The 25,566-nt window shown below is 53.5% G+C and overlaps 1 pseudogene; it reads left to right on the top strand.

The window, feature by feature from the left end:
* The window catches only part of LOC128826278 (alpha-1,3-galactosyltransferase 2-like), a 38,343-nt pseudogene that overhangs the window by 11,359 nt on the left and 1,418 nt on the right, over positions 1 to 25,566 (top strand).

Genomic DNA, 25,566 nt, shown 5'->3' with positions numbered 1-25,566 from the left:
CTTTCCAGCTCCAAACTGATTCGCGACTGACCGGTAGCAGTCCGTAGTTGCCAGCTTCCACACAGCAATCGCCACTCGTTTCTCCACCATGCGGGCAGCTCTCATCCTGGTGTCCTTGTGCCACAGTGCTGGCGTGAGCTCTGCAAATAGCTTCAGGAAGGTGGCTTGGCACATTGGAAAGTTCTGCAGCCATTGCTCATCATCCCCTAGATGCATCCTGGTGTGATCCCACCACTCAGTGCTTGTTTCCCCAACCCAGTACTGACGGTCCACCGTGACAAGCTGGTCCATGAGTGCCAGCAGCAATCCTGAACTATTTGTTTCCATGGCAGACAGCAGGGCAGGCATCACCGATTCACTCTCTGTTTCGCAGCTGATGAAATACTGCAGGACCAGCCGTGTTGTGTTCATAACGCTCATCACCAAAATGGTCAGCAGCTCAGGATCTGTGCTGCCAGGCAGAGATGGCAGGTGCACAGTTTACACGGGCTGTTGAAAAATGGTGCAAAACAAAGTAGAAAGCCTATGGAATGATGGGACAGAAAGAACTGCATCATGGGATGGCGAGCACGTCCCCATGAAGCCCCACGATCCATTCCCAGAGCTCCCAGCACCAGAGGGTGACAAAGGGTGGCGAGTTGCACTGTGGGATAGCTACCCATGATGCAATGCTCTGTTTGTCGATGCAAGAGCAACGACTATGGACGCGCTCAGCCAACACAAGGAGCACTGTGTGGACGTGGTCTCCCGATGTTATTAAAGTGACATGATCGTTGACAAAACTTAAGTCGACTTAACTCTGTAGCCTAGACTTGGCCTAAACGCCATCCAAGACAGATGGCTGTCCAGCCTCTTCCACTTCTGCACCAGCTGTGGGGGTACCATCCTGGCGAATAGCAGCGTGTCACAGCTCCCCAGTTAGGCCACAGCCTTTTTGACCAGCACCCTTCTCTGCCTCAGGGTAAACTCCTCCAATGTGAGAACAGTCTGCAGATGTGCACATGCAGTCAGTAGCCTGCCCTCTGCTCCCCCCATTCACCTCTCTCCCCAGCCCACCACCACCACAGCATTGGCGCAGGGGCCAACAGAACAGGGAAGTAAGGTGGGAAACGACTTATCGTCTTCACGCTCTGCCTACACAGACCTGCTTGCTTCCTCTTCGGATCCTGATAAAGTGATTGCCACAGACATCAGTCACCACGCAGCACTTCCTGTGCAGGTCTGCGCTAGTTTGAAGGTACAGAGCACCACAGAGACAGCACATTAGAAACAGTAAAAGAACCTCCACGCATGCCAGGCATCTCAACTCACCAGGCATCACGCCACCCTAGGGATTTCTTTGTAGCTACAAGTTCATCAGAGCTTCAGCCCAGACCAAGCTCACAGTTCTGTAAGGCCAAGTCCTTCCAACCCTCTCCCAGGACTGGAGCCCTCCGGGGGACCAGGGGTCCTGTCCGTTTGCTGGATCAAGAAGAAGCCCCCAAGTCAGCTTAAAATCCAGGCTTTTTAGTGAGAAGTCTTTTCTTTGTTGAGTGGTCTCTGGAGAATCCAGTTTGAACCAATATATGGATATCTCTGGGGAGTGGGGGCTTCAAAGGCTGATGACGGAGAATTTCATTAGCATCCCCCCACCCTCCCAGAGGAAACACACACAATTCCACAATAACTCATACACACCTGCATTAATACAATGGACACCAAAGGTGCTAACAGGTTTAACTTAACTTGGTAAAGCGTAGCCTAATTCCAGGTTTGTTCCGAATATTACAGGCTCTTATCATCTGTCACCCCATGTTTCTGGCAACCGACAGACCTTCTGGGCCAACTCCCCCACTTTCATCCCTCTCTTGGCTTGCGGACATGCTCAGCTGTGCTTTGTGTGTGTCTGCCCACACCCGCCTGCATCACACTCACTTGTTTATCAGTCCTATCGATTTCCTTACGCAGTGGTTACGGCTCACTCAAGTCTGTGGCACTACCTGAAAAAGTCCTTAACTTCCTCCTAAAGGGGATCTAATTGTCTAACACGGCAAAGCTAATCATACCAAATCTGCCTAACTACACCTCTATACTTCTGCACCATTTGACAAGTGCGTCCACCCCCCTTTCCAAAGGCCTTTGAACTGCCTGACAGTCCTTCAGTCTCCAGCCACCCCATTGCCCTCCCCATCCCAGCATGCCCGGGTAGCATATAGGAATTGGGCAGTGCCCCATTTCAATAGTTGTGAGCCCTTTAGTGGTGCAGCCTGTTGTGTGTGTGTAGCTGGGCCGTCACGCTAATGAACACAGTGGTTTGGCCCACGCCATGCCCGGGTGGACCCTGCATATTATGTTTGTTGTAAAGAGCAGAAGAGGTGACACCCCTAAGCAGGGCTGAGGAGAGGCAGGGAAAGGGGGACTGCTGTACAGGGGCCCCAAGCTCAAACATCTGTAACGTTAGGGTTACCATATTTCCACAATCAAAAAAGAGGACACTGAGGGGGGGGGGAAGCCCCGCCCTAGCCCCGCCCCCATCCACTCCCTCCCACTTCCCACCCCCTGACTGCCCCCCTCAGAACCCCCAACCCCCCCACTTCTTGTCCCCTGACTGCCCCCTGCTGAGAATCCCCCCACCCTAACTGCCCCCCTAGGACCCTACCTGTCCCCTGACTGCCCCGACCCTTATCCACTCGCATGGGTGGCAGGGTTGTAGAAATTTTGGTGGTGCTCAGAACCCCCCACACACACCTGCCTAAGGCTCTGGGAGGGGGGTTGGGTGGAGGGAGGAGGTCTGGGGTGCAGGTCCTGGGCTGGGGATTAGGGTGCAGGGTGCAGGTTCTGGGATAGAGTTTGGGTGCTGGGTGCAGGCTCCGGGCTGGGGCAGGGGGTGGGTGTGCAGGAGGGGGTGAGGGGTGCAGGCTCTGGGATGGAGTTTGGGGGTGGGAGGCGGTGCCAAGGGAGGGGGTGCAGGCTTTGGGAGGGAGTTTGAGGGCAGGAGGGGGTGTGTGGGGAGGGGGTTTGGGAGGGAGTTTGGGGATAGGAGGGGATGCAGGGGTGAGGGCTGTGGGTCTGAGGATGAGGGGTTCATGATGCAGGAGGAGGCTCAGGGCTGGGGCAGAGGATTAGGGTGCAGGGGGATGAGGGCTGGGGATGAGGGGTTTGGGGCGTTGGAGAGGCTCAGGGCTAGGGTGGAAGGGCAGGGTAAGGGCAGCCTGTCTTCCCATTAGTGGATGGGGGGCGCTAGGACCCGGGGGCAGCAGACAGCAGTTTTTTTCTCCTGCTGATAATAGCCCATCTTAATTGATTAGTCTCGTTAGAGTTGATATGGCAACCCCCATTGTTTCATGTTCTCCGTGTATATATATCTTCCTACTGTATTTTCCACTGCATGCATCCAATGAAGTGGGTTTTAGCCCATGAAAGCTTATGCTCAAATAAATTTGTTAGTCTCTAAGGTGCCACAAGTACAGGCGAGTCTCATCTTACGCAGGGGTTCCATTCCGCGGTTAGCGCGTAAAGCGAAAACGGCGTATAGCCAAAACCCCATTGAGTTGAATGGCAGGCGGAATCGCCCGCACTATAGGTACAGTATTAAAATTGTTATTTTTCTCCTTTTTTTGTTTTTTGCCAACCGCGTAAAGCTGAAATCGCGCCTGTTAAATGCGCGTAAGAATGCGAGAGATCTGTACTCCTTGTTCTTTTTGCTGATACAGACTAACACGGCTACCGCTCTGAAATGAGAATGTATGTATTGCTCAGATACACAACGCTAACAGGCTAACCAGTGGGGAAGAGGCAGCAGGGCACAGGGCAGAGGAACGTCAGCTCAGATATAACCTCAAATAAGGAATTGAATCAACTGGAAAAAAAAATCCCAACATTTGAGAGTTCTAAAAGTGAGGCTTCATTTTCCTTAGCAATCCTGTCAACTGGCCTGGGCATGGTTGGGGCTCCAGCTGTCAGCCCCCGGTGGCTGCTCCCCTGCCAGCCTGGGAAGTGAGAGCGGGGACCCCAAGCAGCCCCCCAAACCTGGGGTAGGTGAAGAGCTCTAAGGCGCAGAGGTGAGGCTGGGAGGGCAGACCTATGGCCTGGAGGCTACAGAGGGGCTGAAATGCTGAGGGTGGGAGCTAATGGGGGCCTGTACTGATGGTGAGTTCTGGGCAGATGGGGTCAGTGCTGGTAGGGTGAACTGAGGTGGGTGGGGGTTGATGGGGTGGGGGAATGAACTGATGGGGTGGTGATCATGGGGGCTGCGGGACTGAATTGATGGGGGACAGGGTTAATTGTTGGGCAGGAGAGGGGCAGATGTGGGGGTGAAGGCTAAAATCACCTTACCCAGTACATGTGGGAGAGTGGGGAGCACCAGTTGTCACATGCCCACTCCCTGAGATGGGCACAGGGAGTCCAAACATCAAGAGACTGACCTAAGAACACACTATGATCTTTAATTTTTAAAATGACATGATTTTAGGACCAATCGCACGATTTTGGAGGGGTCTGACTCAGGATTTTTGATCTCTTGAAGTTGACAATTAATGGGGATTAATATGAAAACTGAAAGGTGGATAAGGAACTGGTTGAAGGGGAGACTATAATGGGTCATACTGAAAGGTGTATTTCCTTTGTCTAAAAAATCAGTTCTCTTCTTAAAGAAAGATAGTAATAACTTTGTTACCACCTCTTGAATCCAACAATTGAAACAATTGTAGAAAAACCTTCAATTACTTTCTATCACAGATGTGGGCAAAGTACGGCCTGTGGGCCACATCCGGCCCGTGGGACCGTCCTGCCCGGCCCCTGAGCTCCCGGCTGGGGAGCCTAGTCCCTGGCCCCCCTCTCCCACAGCCAAGCCACAGCGTGGGCCACGCTCAGGCCCACTGCTCCCACTGGGCAGCATGGAGAGCGCAGCTGGCTCTGGCCGGGTGTCGCGGCTGCGAGCTCCTGCTACTGGTAAGGGGGTGGGGAGCGGGGGGGTTGGGTAAGGGAGCAGGGGATCCTGGGGGGCAGTCAGGGAGGAGGGGGCAGTTGGATGGGGCGGAGGTTCTGAGGGGCAGTCAGGGGATGGGGAACAGGGAGGGTTGGGAGTGGGAGTCCCAGGGAGCCTGTCGGGGGAGGGATGTGGATAGGGGTCAGGAGGGCAGTCAGGGGACAGGGAGCAGAGGGGTTGGATAGGGGATGGGAGTCCTGGGGGGGCTGTCAGGGGCAGGGCTGTGGATATGGGTCGGGGCAGTCAGGGGATAGGGAGCAGGGGGGTTGGATAGGGGGCAGAGGTCCCGGGAGGGGGCGGTCAGGGAACAAGGAGAAGAGGGATTGGATGGGTTGGAGGTTCTGAGAGGGGCAGTCAGTGGGAGGGGGCGGGGACCAGGCTGTTTGGGGAGGCACAGCCATCCCTACCCGGCCCTCCATACAGTTGTGCAACCCCGATGTGGCTCTCGGGCCAAAAAGTTTGCCCACCCCGGTCTATCATTTAGGCTACTCACTTTTTGCAGTTCACCAAGTTTGGAACAGATCATTTAACCTTAGGGAACTTTCTAACAGCCATTTCTTATCCAACCCCCCAAACCTGCAACCTGCCATTTATAACACGTTCAGAGCAATTACAAAAACAAACAAACCAAAATAGCTTCTTGTAAGTGGGCTTGGCAAGGGCCATTGGGTCTCCTCCTGCCCCCTTGCCCCACATATCCAGGCCATGCCCATCCTGCCTCCTTTTTCTGCTCAGCAGCATACAGGCCCGTTTCTAGCTCTCTGTCCCCACAGCCAGATCTGCCACCTAGAAGCCTGTTATGGTTCAGCCTTGATTGCTAGCCTAGTGGCTAGGATGCTAAAGGAGGGTTCAGGAGACCAGGGTTCAAGTCCTTACTCTGCCACTACCTTGTTGGGTGACCTTGGGCAAGTCATGGCATTGCTCTGTGACTCAGTTTTCCTATCAGTAGAATGGAGATAATGATACTGGCCTCCTTTGTAAAGTGCCTTTGAGATCTCCTGATAAAAAGTGCTAGGAGCTAGGGATTGTGCTGTTCCAAACATGCCCACGTCACCTCCTACAGTCCGTACTAAACACACCTGCCTGCCAGCTTGATGGTGGCTTGAATTCTTCCATTGGCTCCCCATCTGCTATTAGACCCAACAAAGCCCCGTCTGTCTGCCCCTCGTCTGTCTGACTGTGTCTCCCCAGAGACAAACGCAGCAGCTAGGAGACAGTCAATGAAATGGAAAGGGAGCAAATTCAAACCTCCTGCAAGGAAATGCTTTCCCACTCCGTGTGTAATTAGCCGGGGGGACTCAGTGCCTGGATATTGCTGAGGCCAAGAGCGTAGCAAGATTCAAGGAAGGCAAAGATGGTCATAAAGAGAACCAGAACCAGAGTCAGGGTAGTTTATGCGGACAAAAGAGGTTTGCAAGGGACAGAAAACGTCACGCTCCAGGGCTTAAACTGACCTCTAGAGACCAGGCTGAGCAGATTAGCCCATTACAATCTGGCTCCGTCTCCCTTTCCAAGTGGTCACCAGCTTCCTGAACCTACTGCTCTTCGTAGGACAGTCGCCCCTGGAGGCCCCATCGTGCGAGGTGATGCACACTCCGTGTGACACGCTCTCTGCCCCGAAGAGTTTATAATCCAAACAGAGCATGGCAGAGAGCCGGAGGGAAGGGACTTGCCCAAGGACACCCAGCAGATCAGCAGCAGACCCCAGGTCTCCTCAACCCTAGGCTAATGTGCTAGACACCACTGCCCCTCAGCCCACTCGGCAGCGCTGCTGGAAATCAGCCCACCACTTCCTGATCTGGGCCTTGAGTTTAATTTAAACCCAGCTCAAAAGGGGCCGTGTAGCTGCTGCCGGGGGGGTCGCTCGCACTGCCCACCGCAGGTGTCACTTCCTAATCGGCGGCACCAGAGAGACAGTCCCACGGCTCGAAAGGAGGTCACTCTGCTGCATGCACTGTCTCGCATGCCTGACCCCAACCTTCCTTTCTCCCAGCATGCACCAGGGTTGGGGGAGGGCTTCCGCCATCTGGTTTTAAAGTCAGTCCCACCCAGCCTGGCCTCCATTTCTGCCTCCACAATTCATGTCATTTTGAGGCCCCACAAATCTGGTGCTCCAACTTCTGAATGGTCTAAACTGCACAAACAATGACTAGTGGCGCAGAAATGGCCGGCGGTGTTTGAAAATCTGCCCCATTAGCTCTCACTTAGTAGCTGACCGGTAGTAGGGTTACCATATCTCATAAATAAAAAAAGAGGACCCTCCACGGGCCCTGGCCCCGCCCATTTCCCAACCCCCAGCCCCGCCCCTTCCCCACCCTAACTCCGCCCCCTCCTCCCTCCCACTCCCAGCCAGGGGGAAAGGGCTGCCCCAGTGCTACCGGCTTCAGGGTTTGCCAGGCAGCCCCCAGACCCGGCGCCCCCAGCCGGCGCTTCCCCAGTGCAGCTGGAGCCCGGGAGGGGAAGCGCCCAGCCGGGGGCGCAGGGTCTGGAGGCTGCCCTGCAAACCGTGAAGCCGGTAGCACTCGGGCTTTGGGCAGCCCCTATGCCTCCGGACCCTGCGCCCCCAGCCGGGCACTTCCCCTCCCGGGCTCCGGCGGCGCAGGGTCCGGAGGCACGGGGGCTGCCCGAAGCCGGTAGCGCTCGGGCAGCCCGGCTCTTAAACAGAGCCGAAGAGTCGGGGAGGAGCAGAGCCGCCATTTTCCCGGACATGTTCGGCTTTTTGGCAATTCCCCCCGGACGGGGGTTTGACTGCCGAAAAGCCGGACATGTCCGGGAAAAAGAGGACGTATGGTAACCCTAACCGGTAGTTCATGGGGGTTGAAGGGAATATGCTCATGGCACAACAGGATGGGTCATATGGTTCTGGCTGATGACTGGAGGGGAACAAGCAGGTAACAGTACAAACGGGGGAGGATGTTCCACTCCTAGAGGATGGGAAGCTGGAGCGTTGCATTAACTGGAGCTTGAGCTGGCTCTAGCCACGTTAGCAGTGGATCTTGCCTATTTGCAGCGGTGACTCCGTCTATTTCCCTGTGAACAGCAGGCGAAAAACCATCTCATTAAGCAGGTGCTTAAATACCAGGAACAGACCAGAACTGGAGCCCCAACTCCAAACCTCGCAGACGCTGGGCAACTGCAGCTCTGCGTCTGATCTCCGCAAGTTGGTCTTGTCCCGGGGGGGCCAAACCAGAACTTTAGTTCCAAACCCCCATCCTGGTCTTTGCGGCGCTTCGGACCCGAACTTAACAACTTCTGTTAAAGGGAAGCAGACTATCACAAGGCCCAACTAGGGTAAATCACTGCGTATAAAACACCAGCATGAAGCAGGGAGCTGCCCTGTTATGAGGCTACACCACCTAGCAAACCAGGTGATCGGGGCTACACCTGCTTGGGAATTTTTCATTGAAATGTTTTTTGACAAAAACTGTTTTCATCTGAAATGAGACACTTCAAACATTCCTTTAGCAAAAACTTGAAGTGAAGAATTTTGATAAAGTCAAAAGTGTCCTGCTTTGACATTTTCAGAAGGGACCGTTTGGATTTTTCAGTTCAAAATGGCTTGTCTACACAGAATTCACTGGTTTATAGACAGTGATGAGCTCCCAAAATCCTAAGAACCGGTTCCTTACCGGGTCCTCGGCGGCAGGGGGGTCGTCACTCGCTCCGGGTTTTCGGCGGCAGGTCCTTCACCCGGAGCAAGTGAAGGACCTGCCGCCGAAGACCCGGTAGGGAACTGCACGGTGAGTACAAGCCCCACGTGCCTGTCTCCTCCACGCCACCCACCCATCCGACCCTAACCCACGTCCTGCCCCCAACTGCTCCCTCAGAACCCGCAACCCATCAACCCCCCTCCTTGTCCCCTGACCACCCCCTCCCAAGACCCCCCACCCTAACTGCCCCCCAGGACCCTACCCCCTACCCAACGCGCCCCAATCCCTGTCCCCTGATTGCCCCAACCCCATCCACCACCACCCCGACAGACCCCCAGGACTCCCACGCCTATCCAACCCATTCCCCGTCCCCTGACCGCCTCCCCATAACCTCCGCCCCCTCCAACCGCTCCCTACCCCTTATCCAACCCCTCCTCCCAGCCCCAGCTGGCCCCCTTACCATGCTGCTGTGTAAGGATGCCACGCAGCTGCTGGAGCTTGCAGCCCCACCCCCCTGACCCAGAGGTGAAAGTAAGCCGGTATGCCCCCGTACGGCGTACTGGCAAGAGCTGGTGCGCCGTACCGGGGTGGCCCAGCTTCCCCAGGGAGCCCCAGGCCCTTTAAATTGCCACCAGAGCCTCACTGCTGGAACCCCGGGGTAGCGGCAGTGGGGCTCTGGGGGCTATTTAAAAAGACCAGGGCTCCCACTGCTTCTACGGCCCCCGGCCCTTTAAATAGCTGCTGGAGCCCCGCCTCCACTGCCCCAGGGCTCTGGGGGCTATTTAAAGGGCCAGGGCTCCAGCTGCCTCTGCCGCCCTGGTCCTTTAAATAGCCGTGGGATCCCCGCCGCTTCCCCAGGGCTCCGGCGGCTCTGCGGGGGAGGGGCCGGGGGAGCCTTGGCCTCCCCAGCTGGAAGCTCAGGTGGGCCAGACAGGACAGTCCTGCGGGCCGGATGTGGCCCGCGGACCGGAGTTTGCCCACCTGCCCGCCCCTTTAGGAACCGGTTCTACACCGGCTTCTAAATTTAGCAATCAGTTCTTGTGAATCGGTGGGAGCCGGCTCCAGCTCACCACTGTTTATAGGTGTATAGTTTTAAAAAAAGTTTGAAAGGATCAAAATTGGAATGGAATGTTTTGATTTTATTGCAACAAAACATTTTGATCAACCCCCCCAAAATTTTTTTTGGGGAGGGAAGTGGAGGGGCAGCATTTCATTTGTCTGAAAATTTTGGGGTTTGGTTTTCATTCTGTTTTGAAATGGGGGGAGGAACCCCTGAAATTGTAGAACTTCTCACGTAACAGAAAATTCAGCTCCATCCCAGTTCTAATGAGAACGGCAGCAAGGGAACAGCAGATTTCCACAGCTCTTTCCAGTTACGGACTGGGTCTTTTGTGGGCTTGGCTGCTGACGCTTCACACGTCCGGGTTTGTAGCAAGAGGAAAGGGAAGCTGAGCTGGGGGTGGGGGAGAGGGACGAGGTAGCAGCCCTCTGTCTCTGGATCCAGTTCTGAGCTTTCTGCCATGCTACATGTCACCAGGCTGCCCTTCCTGTCATTCAAATGGCAGCTCAGAGCTTACCCAGGGCTGGAACCATCATGGCGCATGGACTCAGCCCCTTGGAGGGTTTGTTTTCACTGCAGTTAGCGTGAGTGATCTACACTCGAGTGACTCCTCTTGAGTTAGCCCAGATACAGTGAGGAAGGTGACTCTGCAACAGAACCCTTAGTCCTGCACTCACTCAGGTGTGCTGCTAACGCTTCTGGAAGCACATCCCAGGAAGCTGAGTGGCTGTATGAATTCTTTCCAAGAGAATTGTCCTTTCTGGCCCATGGGGGAATTGTGGGAAAGCACTGGAGGACTAATGGCACTCAACTGCGTCCACACTACAGAGTAGTCATGTTAGCAGCTAATGAGTCGAGCTGAGACACGTTTTAGTCTATCCCCCTATCCTTGGGCCAGCAAACTCGAGCTAAAAGCACCACTAGGATCAAGGTAAAGGCTTTTGTATGTGGACAGCACTTGAGCTTGGGGCAACACTCAAGTTATAACTTTACTTGTCAGTGAAGACAGGCCCTTAAAAGGGAGATGTTTATTTAAAAAAAATCATCTCTGAACTCCAGGCACAAACAAAGAGGTTTCTACACAGCCTGAATTTCAGCGTTGTCTCCCTGTTCACTGGGGGCCACCACCATGGAATGCCGTTCAGCAGTGTGTCATCTAGTGGCTGAATTATTGACTGCAAGTGAATGTATTGTTACGGGTCATCACCACCACCCCTCATTTAAACAGGTGTGAGAAACAGTGAAGCTACTCTATGGAACCAGATAGCTGAACCAACAGCGGCTGCCCCTTCCCCCCAAATACATGCACGTGTCACCACACCCAAAACAAAGGCACATGTGGACAGAGGGATTTTGCTGGCTATTGTTTTGTGAAGGTTTGTGTGTCTGTGAGAGAGAAACAGGAGAAAACGTAGGGCAGAAAAAGCCAAGGATACAATCAGAACAAGCATGAACCTGAGAAAAGCAGGCTTCTGGGCAGAGGGCTAGCTGGAAGAGGCCTGGAACAACCATGTAGTGACCCAGATGTGGCTAACCGCTTGGATCATTACAGTGGTGAAGGCCTTTTTCAGCATTAAGTGCAGACACTCGTGAGAAATGGGTTTTGAGTTATTTGAGCCTGTCAGGACAAAGACCCTTCTTGGTCCATCCCTGCCTCCCTGTTCTTTAAGATGTCTCAAAGCTGGGGGACCCCCAAAATCAGAGGCCACTTTGGAATAGGTGGCTGCAGGTGTTTTCCTTTCCCAGGGGTTTCTGCACAGACTGCACCCCCAATTGGACTGGTGACTCAGAAGCTAATTGTCCGCCTGGGGGGCGCACAGCTTTCTAAAGAACTCGGGACTGCCCAGGGCATTTTAGCCCTGTGGACAAGCACACACAGGCCTAGGTTTCTCTGGCGTAACTGACTTTTGGGTTCAGGCACCATTTGCTGTGTGAGCACCATGGGGAGCAGCTGTAGCTTCCGGCCCATCTCTGCTGAAAAGCCCCCATGTCCCCCTGCCACACAACCTGCTCCAGTTGCACTACAGGAGCATGAGGGGCTTGGAGTCAAATTCTGGTGGGGATTAGTGCTTGCTCCCCATTTTGCAACAGGAAACATGGAAATGATCTGTAGTGATGATCTTGGGTCCAAGTTCAGGGGCGTATGGATTTGGGGTTCTGGATCAGGCCTCGTCTCTGGGGTTCTGGATCAGGCCTCATCTCTATAAATATATTTTAAACCAAGTAATTTAAAATCTGATTTGGAAAGTCTCCCGCATGCTGCTTTGGTCAGACGGCTGAGTGCTCCAAGAAATTCATCTATATTAAAAATAAAACACGTATTCCTTTGGGGTTTCATTTAATGCTGACACTAGCTAGTTCTCCCCCTCCTCATGGTTGATAGTGAGTACTGGGGGGAAGGAAATGGAAGGAAGTCTTCAGAGGATACAGATGTACCTTTGTACTCTGTGTGCTGTGCCTTTACATGTGTGTACAGAGATTGCAGGCATTTTGGCTTCAGTGTTGTTGCAGTCTGTTCCCAAGAAGAGGCACACGCTGTGCTCGCTCCTGTAGATTGTATGTTCTTGTCTTGTGGTTTCCTCTGATCTAAACGGTCATTTTTAGGCTTTGATATGGAAAGACAACACGTGCATAGCCTCTGGGGAACGGTTTTGACATCTTGCATCTGCCTGCTCCTCCTCTCTCCCAGGTTCTTCGTGACCGTGAAGTGGACGGTAATACTCAGTCTCTGTGTGGCTCTGCTGATTCCCTGTATGGTTTTGACACCCTCAGGTAAGACGCACACTGAACCCTGGGCTGCCAACTCCCACAACCCCTCCTTAGCCCTTCTCTGTGGTGCTGTTTCGCCCCACACAGACTTGGGTTTCTGTGCACTGGGTCCTTGCTGCAAACCAATCTCAGCAATGGACTCCTTGCAAACAAATTGCCGGGCTGGTGTCTTTGGCCGCATGGTATTGTTTCTGCTCCCTCACTCTAGGAATGAAAAGTTATGAACCAGAGAGTAAGGAATAGTGAATGCTCTTGTTCATGCATGAATCTCCATCATCATGTTGGAGGGGGTTATCCATAGGAGGAACAGCCATTGCCCATATACCCATGTGAGCAAAACCCCTCCACAAAGCACAGCTAGTCCAGGGCAGGATCAGGGCTCACTCGGACAGCTCTTTGATATAGGAACAAATGCTTGTCAATGTAGTGTTTGCAGAATTTCCCCAGCTCCAGTGGCCACAGTGGGCTGGGCTGGCCAGGGGGATTATGGGTATAATGTCAGAAGCAAGCAAAATGACTGGCCACTGTTTTCACCAATTTCAGTCTGCTAGCTACACCCTGGGAGCAGAGAGAGCTCTCTGGATAGGCCTCATCTGGCGTTCCTAATGAAGTCAGCAGCACAGCTCAATAAAGCACTTCTCTTATTGCAGGTACATGGAAGGTTTCATCCCCATGGAAGTCTGTCCGTTACCCCAGGATGCTCATTTCCATCGTCCTGGCATGGACTCTCACAGCTCCCTTAACATCTGGCAGGGAACTGCTTTCACTTTCTTTGTCCTCCTGTCTACGTCAGAACATCCTGGATCAGAGCACTGGACCATCTCAGCTGGTGTCCACCTTCTGCCCTACCAGCTCAAACCCTCGTCCTTCTAGCCTGGTTCTCCCATTGCCACTTGCCGAATGGGTCAGGCCAGACGATTGGGCCCAGATCCTCAAGGGTCCTTTGGCTCCTGTTTTCCATTGGAATTCCTCTGAGGCTCCGGGCCCTGGTTCATCCAGCCCAATAGCCTGTCTCAACCTGCTGCTTCCGAGTACTAGAGAAGCCCTGTGACACTCCCAAGGAGTACAACCTGGAGCTGTAGGACTGCTGTGCCTCCTCCCTGGGCTGTCTCTTACACTGCCATGCTAGTGACAAGCAGCAAACCCCTCCACATGCTGTGATCACTCAGCCAACAGCATAGAAGATCAGGGTTGGAACAGACATCAGGAGGGATCTAGTCCAACCCCCTGCTCAAAGCAGGGCCAATCCCCAGACACATTTTTACCCCACTTTCCTACTAAATGCCCCCCTCAAGGATTGAACTCACAACCCTGGGTTTAGCAGGCCAACGTTCAAACCACTGAGCTATCCCCCCCAAAACCAGGCCTTAAAAACCTCTAAGGAAGGAGATTCCACCACCTCCCTAGGGAACCCATTCCAGTGCTTCACCACCCTCCTAGTGAAAAAGTTTTTCCTAATATCCAACCTAAACCTCCCCCACTGCAACTTGAGACCAGGGCCGGCTCTAGGCACAAGTGTTCCAAGCATGTGCTGGGGCAACCCTTTTCAAGGGGCAGCATTCTGGCCCTTTGGGGGTGGCACTTTTCAAGGGGCGGCACTCCTGCCTTTTTTTTTTTTTTTTTTTTTTTTTTTGTTGCTTGGGGCAGCAAAAAACCTGGAGCTGGCCCTGCTTGAGACCGTTGCTCCTTGTTCTGCCATTTGCCCCCACTGATAACAGCCGAGCTCCATCCTCTTTGGAACCCCCTTTCAGGTAGTTGAAGGCTGCTATCAAATCCCCCCTCATTCTTCTCTTCTGGAGACTAAACAATCCCAGTTCCCTCAGCCTCTCCTCATAAGTCATGTGCCCCAGCCCCCTAATCATTTTCTTTGCTCTCTGCTGGACTCTCTCCAATTTGTCCACATCCCTTCTGTAGTGGGGGGCCCAAAACTGGACGCAGTACTCCAGCCCTGGTGAGGCTACATCTGACTAGAGGGGAATAATCACTTCCCTTGATCTGCTGGCAATGCTCCTACTAATGCAGCCCAATATGCCATTGGCCTTCTTGGCAACAAGGGCACACTGCTGATTCATACCCAGCTTCTCATCCACTGTAATCCCCAGGTCCTTTTCTGCCGAACGGCCGCTTAGCCAGTCGGTCCCCAACCTATAGTGGTGCATGGGATTCTTCTGTCCTAAGTGCAGGACTCTGGATTTGTCCTTGTTGAATTTCATCAGATTTCTTTTGAGGCAATCCTCCAATTTGTTGAGGTCACTCTGGACCCTATCCCTACCCTCTAGCATATTTACCTCTCCCCCCAGCTTAGTGTCAGCTGCGAACTTGCTGAGAGTGCAATCCATCCCATCTGATGGGGATGTTGAACAAAACCGGCCCCAGGACTGACCCCTGGGACACTTTGATTGATATTGGCTGTCAACTAGACATTGATCCGTTGATCACTACCCGTTGAGCCTGACAATCTAGCCAGGTTTCTATCCACATTACAGTCCATTCATCCAATCCATACTGCTTTAACTTGCTGGCAAAAATACTGTGGGAGACCATATCAAAAGCTTTGCTAAAGTCAAGGTATATCACATCCACTGCTTTCCCCTCATCCACAGAGCCAGTTATCTCATCTGTAGTGGGGTAGTTACCCACTCCTGCCCTGAGGGGTTTAGAACTGCGCTGGTGGAGGGCTGTGGACGGGCAGCAGCTCTAAAAGCTGGGCTGATTGGGGAAGCAGCTGGGCCACACCCCAATCAGGCCACAGCTGACCCTATATAAGAGGCTGTGAGGCAGTGGCCAAGCAGTTTCTCTCTGCCTTCAGAGAGAGAAGGGCCTGGCTGCAGTGAGCTAGAGCCAGGGTACCTGAGGGGAGCAGGGTTGGGTACAGGCTGGGGAGCTCCAGCCTGGAAAGCCCCAGGCTGTGGCCTAGTGGAAGGCCAAGGGGTACTGGGGGTTGCAGAGGGCAGCCCAGGGCTAGGCCAAGGCAGCAGGTCCAAACCTCCCTTGCCTGTGATGAGTGGCCTATACTGCAGTCTGCCCCAGGGAGCAGGGGCTAGTTGGTGACTGGCAGTGACCTTATTCTGAGGTGAGGTGGGGATAGTGGGTGGGGGTTCCCTGGGGAGGGGAGACCCTAAGACTGTGGGGTTACTGCCAGGGGGCAGCACCCCAGACAAAAGGGCACCAGGGTCCTGGGAGGGACATGGGGCCAGAGGAGAGGTGGCTCACTGGCCTGCAGAGGGCACTCCAATGCTGGAATGAGCTAATTCCCTGACTCAACCCCAGGGGTGAGTCCACACCTCTACATCATCATAGAAGGCAATCAGGTTGGTCAGGCATGACTTGCCCTTAGTGAATCCATGCTGACTGTTCCTGATCACCTTCCTCTCCTCCAAGTGCTTCAAATTGGATTCCTTGAGGACCTGCTCCATGATTTTTCCAGGGACTGAGGTGAGGCTGACTGGTCTCTAGTTCCCTGGATTCCCCTTCTTTCCTTTTTTAAAGATGGGCACTATATTTGCCTTTTTCCAATTGTCCAAGACCTCCCCTGGTCGCCACGAGTTTTCAAAGATAATGGCCAATGGCTCTGCAATCACATCAGCCAACTCCCTCAGCACCGTCAGATGCAGCGCATCCGGCCCCATGGACTTCTGCATGGCCAGCTTTTCTAAATAGCTCTTTCACCACTGAGGGCTGCTCACCTCCTTCCCGTACTGTGTTGCCCAGTGCAGCAGTCTGGGAGCTGACCTTGTCTGTGAAGATGGAGGCAAAAAAAGCCTGGAGTACTTTAACTTTCTCCACATCATCAGTCACTAGTTTGCCTCCCTCATTCAGTAAGGGTCTCTCACTTTCCCTGACCACCTTCTTGTTGCTAACATACCTGTAGAAACCCTTCTTGTTACCCTTCACATCCCTTGCTAGCTGCAACTCCAATTGTACCTGGCCTTCCTGATTTCACTCCTGCATGGAGGAGGGATAGCTCAGTGGTTTGAACATTGACTTGCTAAACACAGGGGTGGGAGTTCAATCCTTGAGGGGGCCATTTGGGGATTTAGTTGGGAATTGGTCCTGCTTTGAGCAGGGGGTTGGACTAGACAACCTTCATAGGTCCCTAATAATCTATGCTTGAGCAATATTTTTATACTCTTCCCCAGTCATCAGTCCAAGTTTCCACTTCTTGTAGGCTTCCTTTTTGTGCTTAAGCTCGTCAAAGATTTCTTTGTTAAGCCAAGCTGCTCATCTGCCATATTTACTATTCTTTCTGCACATCGGGATGGTTTGTTCCTGCAACCTCAATAAGGATTCTTTACAATACAGCCAGCTCTCCTGGACTCCTTTCCCCCTCATGTTAGCCTCCCAGGGGATCCTGCCCATCGGTTCCCTGAGGGAGTCTGTAACCGGGTGCTGGCCAGGTCCCTGTTAGCCCCTCTCCAATTAAGGGGATTAGTTGGGGCTGGCAGGGGAGACCACACCCTGATTACTTGAGCATCGGCACCTGTGGGCCTAATCGGCCAGTCATATAAAGCTGGCCTATAAAACTAAAGGGGAAGGGGGACAGGAAAGGGAGAAGCATGTGGCTCTAGACCCCTGCTAGCTGGGGAAGCTAGTGGTCCCCCTGGGTGTTGGCCTGAAGACAGTGTATAGAGAAAGTGGTGGGAACTGGCACAAGAATAAAAGAGCACTGGTGCATACAGTTGGAGTGGTCTCCGACTGAGTTTTGTGGAGGATCAAGGAGGGCTCCGTTACAGAGTCAGTCTGCTTTTCTGAAGTTGTCTGTGTTCTGCTGCTCTCCTTTTTTCAGGATCCTGACCTTGACCATCTCATGGTCACTGCTGCCCAGGTCTACTGCCCCTAACAATTCTTCACTGTTTGTGAGCAGTAGGTCAAGAGGAGCATGGCCCCTAGCTGGTTCCTCCAGCACTTGCACGAGGAAGTTGTCCCCAACACTCTCCAAAAACTTTCTGGATTGTCTGTGCACTGCTGTATTGCTCTCCCAGTGGAGGTCAGGATGATTGAATTCCCCCATGAGAGCCAGAGCCTGTGATCTGGAAACATGTGAGTTACCCCACCAAGTCTCTGTTATTCCTATCACATCATAGAATCCTAGATCCTTGACTGCCAGGATTTCCAGTTCTTCCTGCTTGTTTCCCAGACTTCTTGCGTCTGTGTACAGGCACCTAAGATAACTAATTGATTGCCCTGCTTTCTTAGTATGAATCAGAAGGCCTCCCCTGTTGCACTCTCCTCCTTGTATTTCCTCCTGGTATCCCCCTACTTACCTCCGGGCTTAGGTCTCCATCCCCCAGGGAGCCTAGTTTAAAGCTCTCCTCACTAGGTTAGCAAGGCTGCCTGCAAAGATGTTCTTCCCTCTCTTCGTTAGGTGGATCCCATCTCTTCCTACTGATCCTTCTTCTTGGAACAACATCCCATGGCTGAAGAATCCAAAGCCCTCTCTCCAACACCACCTGTGTAACCACGCATTTACCTCCACAATTCGATGGTCCCTATCTGGGCCTTTTCCTTCAACAGGGAGGATGGACAAGAACACGACCTGTGCCTCAAACTCCTTTATCCTTCTTCCCAGAGCCACGTAGTCTGCAGTGAACTGCTCAAGGTCATTCTTGGCAGTATCACTGGTGCCCACGTGGAGAAGTAGGAAGGGGTAGCAGTCCAAGGGCTTGATCCGTCTCGGCAGACACTCTGTCACATCCTGAATTCTAGCTCCAGGCAAGCAGCACACTTCTCAAGTTTCCCAGTCTGGACGGCAGATGGATGACTCCATCCCCCATGGACCACCACCACCATGCAGAGACACACCTAGCTAACTTGCATGAATGCTTTCTAAGCCACTCATGAATTATACAGAGACACCAGCAAATACCTCCAGCTTCACCCCAGAAAGGTACTGCCTTGCACTGTTCAAGGCGTTCTCTTGAACAATGCAAGCTCCTTAATTAGTTCACTACTTCATCAAAGGACATGCACCAGCCTTGTAATCTGAGCAGATTCCCCAAGTACTTTAGACAAACTCACTTGTAAGGATAAAACATTAAAATGAGTTTAACTGCAGAAAGGTGGATTTTAAGTGATGACTATAAGTGTTAGGCAAGAGGTCAAAGTTGATTACGTAAGATATGAAATCTCAGTCTAAATTCTAAGCTTTATCAGACTAAGCAAGATTTGAATCAAACAGCTTCCCCCACCTCCCGCTGCTGGAGAAAGGTCCCAGTTCTTAACACACAGGCGGAATTCTGTGTTCAATCTCCCCAGGCCCAAGTCTTCGGAGTAGGTGGGGAAGGAGAGAGGCAAAGTGGTGATGTCACTGTCCCTCTTCCAGCTGCTAGAAAGATCCTTGCTGTGTCCTCGGAGCGAGGCTGCCTCCGTCATGCACCTGCCCTCTGCGGTGTCTCTGGGACGGCCAGTGGGCGACTCGATTCCCCTTAATGGGCCATCAGCGCCTGTCTGGCCAATCTCGATGTAAATCTGTCTTGATCGGTGTTAGTTACTCATAGACTTTAAGGTCAGAAGGGACCATTATGATCATCTGGTCTGACCCCCTGCATGCTGCAGGCCACAAGACCCTTCCCTGGACTCTGCCGTTGAAGTCCCCAATCCTGTGTTTTAGTGACTTCAATCGGCAGAGACCCTCCTGCTAGTGATCCCTGCCCCAGGCTGCGGAGGAAGGCGAAAAACCTCCAGAGGCTCAGCCAATCTACCCTGGAGGAAAATTCCTTCCCGACCCCAAATATGGCGATCAGTAATACTAGGGTTACTATACGTCCGGATTTTCCCGGACATGTCTGGCTTTTGGGGGCTCAAATCCCCGTCCGGGGGGAAATCCCCAAAAGCCGGGCATGTCCGGGAAAATCAGGAGGGCTCTTTGGCCGGGGCCGCGGGGCCGGGGGCATGGTGCCGAGCCCGGCCGGGCGCGCGGTGCCGGGCCGGGGTCGCAGTGCCGGTCCGGGGTGGGCGCGGGGCCGGGCGGGGAGCCGGAGGGTCCGGGGGGTCTGCGGGGCCGCGAGGGCCGGGGGGTCCGCGGGGTCTGCGGGGCTGCGAGCCGGGGGGTCCGCTGAGCCGGGGGGTCCGCTGGGCCGGCGGGTCCGCTGGGCCGCGAGCCGGGGGGGTCCGCTGGGCCGCGGGGTCCGCGAGCCGGGGGGTCCGCGGGGTCCGCTGGGCCGGCGGGTCCGCTGGGCCGCGAGCCGGGGGGGTCCGCTGGGCCGGGAGGTCCGCGAGCCGGGGGGTCCGCGGGGTCCGCTGGGCCGGCGGGTCCGCTGGGCCGCGGGGCCGGGGGGGTCCGCTGGGCCGCGGGGTCCGCGGGGCCGCGAGTCGGAGGGGCCGCGGGGCCGCGAGTCGGAGGGGCCGCGGGGCCACGAGCCGGAGGGGCCGTGGGGTCCGCTGGGCTGGGGGGGCCGCTGGGCTGCGGGCCGGGGGGTCCGCTGGGCCGCGGGGCCAGGAGCCGGGGGGTCCGCTGGGCCGCGGGGCCGCGAGCCGGAGGGGTCCGCGGGGCCGCGGGCCGGGGGGGCCGCTGGGCTGCGAGCCGGGGGGTCCGGGGGGCCTCGAGCCGGGGGGTCCGGGGGGCCGGCAGTGCTGGGCGGGCCAGGGGTGGTGGGCCGGGGCCGGCACCCCAGGGCCCGAGCCGACCCAGGCTGGAGCCGCCGGGGGGCCAGCCTGGGCCGCGCCTCCTCCCCCCACACCGCCCCTTACCTGCTACAGGCTTCCCGCGACTCAAATGTTCGCGGGAAGCAGGGGAGGGGGCAGAGACTTTGGGAGGGGGCGGAGTTGGGGCGGGGGCGTGGGCGGGGCTGGGGGCGGGGCCGGGGTCCCTGGGGGTGTCCTCCATTTGGAGTCACAAAATATGGTAACCCTAAGTAATACCCCGAGCATGTAGGCAAGAGTCTCTAGCCTGACCCTTGTTGGCCATTATGCTATTTACGTACCATTGCTTGGTATTCCTTTGGCTACTATGTTTTACCATTAAACCATTCCCTCCATAAACTTATCTAACTTAATCTTAAAACCAGACAGGTCCGTTGCCCCCACCGTTTCCTTCGGAAGGCCGTTCCAATATTTCACCCCTCTGACGGTCAGAAACCTTCGTCTAATTTCAAGCCTGAACTTCCCCACGGCCGGTTTATATCCATTCGTTCTCGTGTCCACATTAGTACTAAGCTGGAATAATTCCTCTCCCTCCCTTGTATTTATCCCTCTGATATATTTAAAGATAGCAATCATATCCCCCCTCAGCCTTCGCTTTGTCAGACTAAACAACCCAAGCTCCTCTAGTCTCTTTTCATACGACAGGTTTTCCATTCCTCTGATCATCCTAGTCGCCCTTCTCTGCACCCGTTCCAGTTTGAGTTCATCTTTTTTAAACATGGGAGACCAGAACTGCACACAGTACTCCAAATGAGGTCTCACCAGCGCCTTACTCCTTTACCATTGAGAGGCAGGCTGTGAGTGTTTTCCACTTGCCCCATATTTCAGTAACAAATATACAGCAACACTTCCTAATTTCACATACAAGGATAGTACCCACAATGCAACAGGATAGCAATGTTCCATACATCAAGACTTTTTCAGTGATCCCTCACCCAGCATACTTTGTACAAAACATACCATAAGCATGTGAATGTGGGGTTCCAGGGTGCTCTTTTGAGGTACAGCCTGTCACACCCCATAGTGCACCTGTCTGATTCTTGCTGTGCTCAGATCCTAGCATGAAGGTTTAGCTCTAGATCACTGGCTTAGCTTTTCTCTCTGCCTTTCGTTACTTCAGTTTCTAACTTGGGCAATATCCTCAGTGGAACGAAGCCAATTTACCCTTGCTGAGGAGCTGGTCATATTCATAGCTCGATTGCCACCTTAAAGGTGACCAAGCCCTAGTGCAGACCTGGTCCACTGGATGAAAGTTCTAGATCCGCTTCACTCTCTTCCACCATGGCGGCAGTTCTGTGCCCTGGTCTGTCTTTGCCCCTCCTCTGGCTCGGTATCTGTTGCAAACACAGAGCCTAACTAACTCTCTGTCCCAGCTCCCCTCACTGTGGCCCAGCAATGCTGGGTGGGGGAAGGGATGTGTGTTCAAAGTCCACTTACACTGGGTCAAGTTTTTAATCTAAACTTTTTTCAGCTAAAAATGCAGATTCAGCAACCCCAACAACTTACCCCCATGTCAGTTTCCCCCCATTGTTCCTGTCAGAAAAAAACCTACAACAAATTCCATGAAAATCAGAACAGTTTTATTTTTCTATTCAAAATATCCTTTAAGTTCATTCCCACAGCTATCAAAACCATTTAGCTATGGCCTAAATCCAAACAAGATGGTTTGTTCCATCTGATACAAAATATTTTTTGACCTTTGGATTCACCAAAAATTTCATTTTAAGTTTGACCTAAAACACAATTCTCTTCTGTTTTTTGAGAATTGCCAGTGAACTGAGACATCCATTATTCAGCCCATTCTGTCCCAAGTGACCCAGGAGAACAAGGCTCTGTTCCATGAGACTTGTGCACCTGAATTTGCAATTCCCACCCATCGTTGGCAAGCCAGCTCTCCGGAGAGCTCCGGAGCTGTATCACTGGCTTTGCTCTCTGGTGCAGGTTGAGGTGGGACGTGCTCACCTACGCACATTGGGGTGCTCCCATTGTCTGGGAGGGGATGTTCCATCCCGAGATCTAGCAGCAGGAATATGGGCGCTGGAATCTCACTATTGGCCCGAGGGTGTTTGCCGTTGGAAGGTGAGGGCCTCTTGACAGTGGTCTGCACGTGGGGACGGCCTGGCTGAGGGGGCTGGTAGCGAACTGTGGAGCCTTCCACCCCAGCTGTGGCCAGCAGTGAGTGAGAGTCGCTGGGGAGGGCGCTCAGTCTAATTCCCAGTGAACCCATCTGCCTGACACTAACTGGCCCCTTGGCAGCTTCAGCTACAAAGGCGACGGCTGAATGGGCCATGGCAAGGGAACTCCCCTCCTGGCACTAGGTGTGGGCCCGGGGGTGAGGAAATCTTGAGCAAGCACGTGGCAGGGACAGGGCACAAGGGTCCTGTCCCCCTCCATGCACACATACTTGGGCCCCTGCAGTGAGGCTGGGCCTGATCCCATGAAGCACCTGACTCACTGCTCCTGGACCACAGGCAGAGCCGGCTAGGAGCAGAGCCCCCCACCGAGTCAGGGCCCCCATCACAGCTGTAGGGAACTAGACAGGTACAACTGCCATGAAGAGCTATTCACAGGGGGCCCATGCTGACTAGAAGCCCCTTCTGACCCAGGGTGAGGCCCTTGCACCCTTCACTAGAGCCACTGAGGCTGCTCCTGAGGGTTAATAATGACCCACCCGTGACCCTCCCTAAACACAGATCAACCCTGCAACCCAAACCACATTTCATAGGTGGGGAAACTGAGGCCCAGAGAAGGGACAGGATTTCCTGAGGTCCCATAATGAGTGTGGTAGAGCCAGGAGAGAACCCAGTAGACCTGACTTCCCTTCCTGTTCCTGAACCATGGGACCATCCTTCTTCCCTAGGCAGTCCCAGGCGCCTGGGGCCAGCCTGGTCCCCTAACCCTCTGCCGCCTCTTGTGCAGGTATCTGGCTAAGTTCCTGGAGCATTTCCTGGTGATGGCTGAGGAGCACTTAGAATCTCAGGGTTGGAAGGGACCTCAGGAGATCATCTAGTCCAACCCCCTGCTCAAAGCAGGACCAACGCCAACTAAATCATCCCAGCCAGGGCTTTGTCAAGCCGGGCCTTAAAAACCTCCAAGGAAGGAGATTCCACCACCTCCCTAGGTAACCCATTCCAGTGCTTCACCACCCTCCTAGTGAAAAAGGTTTTCCTAATATCCAACCTAAACCTCCCCCACTGCAACTTGAGACCATTGCTCCTTGTTCTGTCATCAGGTACCACTGAGAACAGTCTAGATCCATCCTCTTTGGAACCCCCTTTCAGGTAGTTGAAAGCAGCTATCAAATCTCCCCTCATTCTTCTCTTCTGCAGACTAAACAATCCCAGTTCCCTCAGCCTCTCCTCATAAGTCATGTGCTCCAGACCCCTAATCATTTTTGTTGCCCTCCGCGGGACTCTTTCCAATTTTTCCACATCCTTCTTGTAGTGGGGGGCCCGAAACTGGACACAGTACTCCAGATGAGGCCTCACCAATGTCGAATAAAGAGGAATGATCACGTCCCTCGATCTGCTGGCAATGCCCCTACTTATACATCCCAAAATGCCATTAGCCTTCTTGGCAACAAGTGCACACTGTTGACTCATATCCAGCTTCTCATCCACTGTAACCCCTAGGTCCTTTTCTGCAGAACTGCTTCCTAGCCATTCGGTCCCTAGTCTGTAGCAGTGCATGGGATTCTTCCGTCCTAAATGCAGGACTCTGCGCTTGTCCTCGTTGAACCTCATCAGGTTTCTTTTGTCCCAATCCTCTAATTTGTCTAGGTCCCTCTGTACCCTATCCCTACCCGCTAGCATATCTACCACTCCTCCCAGTTTAGTGTCATCTGCAAACTTGCTGAGAGTGCAGTCCACACCATCCTCCAGATCATTAATGAAGATATTGAACAAAACCGGCCCCAGGACCGACCCCTGGGAACTCCACTTGAAACCGGCTGCCAACTAGACATGGAGCCATTGATCACTACCCGTTGAGCCCGACGATCTAGCCAGTTTTCTATCCACTTTATAGTCCGTTCATCCAGCCCATACTTCTTTAACTTGCTGGCAAGAATACTGTGGGAGACCGTATCAAAAGCTTTGCTAAAGTCAAGGAATAACACATCCACTGCTTTCCCCTCATCCACAGAGCCAGTTATCTCCTCATAGCAGGCAATTAGGTTAGTCAGGCATGACTTGCCCTTGATGAATCCATGCTGACTGTTCCTGATCACTTTCCTCTCCTCTAAGTGCTTCAGAATTGATTCCTTGAGGACCTGCTCCATGATTTTTCCAGGGACTGAGGTGAGGCTGACTGGCCTGTAGTTCCCCGGATCCTCCTCCTTCCCTTTTTTAAAGATGGGCACTACATTAGCCTTTTTCCAGTCATCTGGGACCTCCCCCAATCGCTATGAGTTTTCAAAGATAATGGCCAATGGCTCTGCAATCACGTCCGCCAACTCCTTTAGCACCCTCGGATGCAGTGCATCCGGCCCCATGGACTTGTGCTCGTCCAGTTTTTCTAAATAGTCCCGAACCACTTCTTCCTCCACAGAGGGCTGGTCACCTTCTCCCCATACTGTGCTGCCCAGTGCAGTAGTCTGGGAGCTGACCTTGTTCGTGAAGACAGAGACAAAAAAAAATCATTGAGTACATTAGCTTTTTCCACATCCTCTGTTACTAGGTTGCCTCCCTCATTCAGTAAGGGGCCCACACTTTCCTTGACTTTCTTCTTGTTGCTAACATACCTGAAGAAACCCTTCTTGTTACTCTTAACATCTCTTGCTAGCTGCAACTCCAAGTGTGATTTGGCCTTCCTGATTTCACTCCTGCATGCCTGAGCAATATTTTTATAGTCCTCCCTGGTCATTTGTCCAATCTTCTTCTTGTAAGCTTCTTTTTTGCGTTTAAGGTCAGCAAGGATTTCACTGTTAAGCCAAGCTGGTCGCCTGCCATATTTGCTGTTCTTTCTACACATTGGGATGTTTTTTTCCTGCAACCTCAATAAAGATTCTTTAAAATAGAGCCAGCTCTCCTGGACTCCTTTACCCCTCATGTTATTCTCCCAGGGGATCCTGCCCATCAGTTCCCTGAGGGAGTCAAAGTCTGCTTTTCTGAAGTCCAGGGTCCGTATTCTGCTGCTCTCCTTTCTTCCTTGTGTCAGGATCCTGAACTCTACCATCTCATGGTCACCGCATCCCAGGTTCCCATCCACTTTTGCTTCCCCTACTAATTCTTCCTGGTTTGTGAGCAGCAGGTCTAGAAGAGCTCTGCCCCTAGTTGGTTCCTCCAGCACTTGCACCAGGAAATTGTCCCCTACAGTTTCCAAAAACTTCCTGGATTGTCTGTGCACCGCTGTATTGCTCTCCCAGCAGATATCAGGGTGATTAAAGTCTCCCATGAGAACCAGGGCCTGTGATCTAGTAACTTCTGCTAGTTGCCAGAAGAAAGCCTCGTCCACCTCGTCCCCCTGGTCTGGTGGTCTAT

Source organism: Malaclemys terrapin, chromosome 19 (assembly GCF_027887155.1).
Source record: "Malaclemys terrapin pileata isolate rMalTer1 chromosome 19, rMalTer1.hap1, whole genome shotgun sequence".
In the NCBI taxonomy this organism is placed as follows: domain Eukaryota; kingdom Metazoa; phylum Chordata; order Testudines; family Emydidae; genus Malaclemys; species Malaclemys terrapin.
This window is presented reverse-complemented; position numbering and strand designations above follow the sequence as displayed.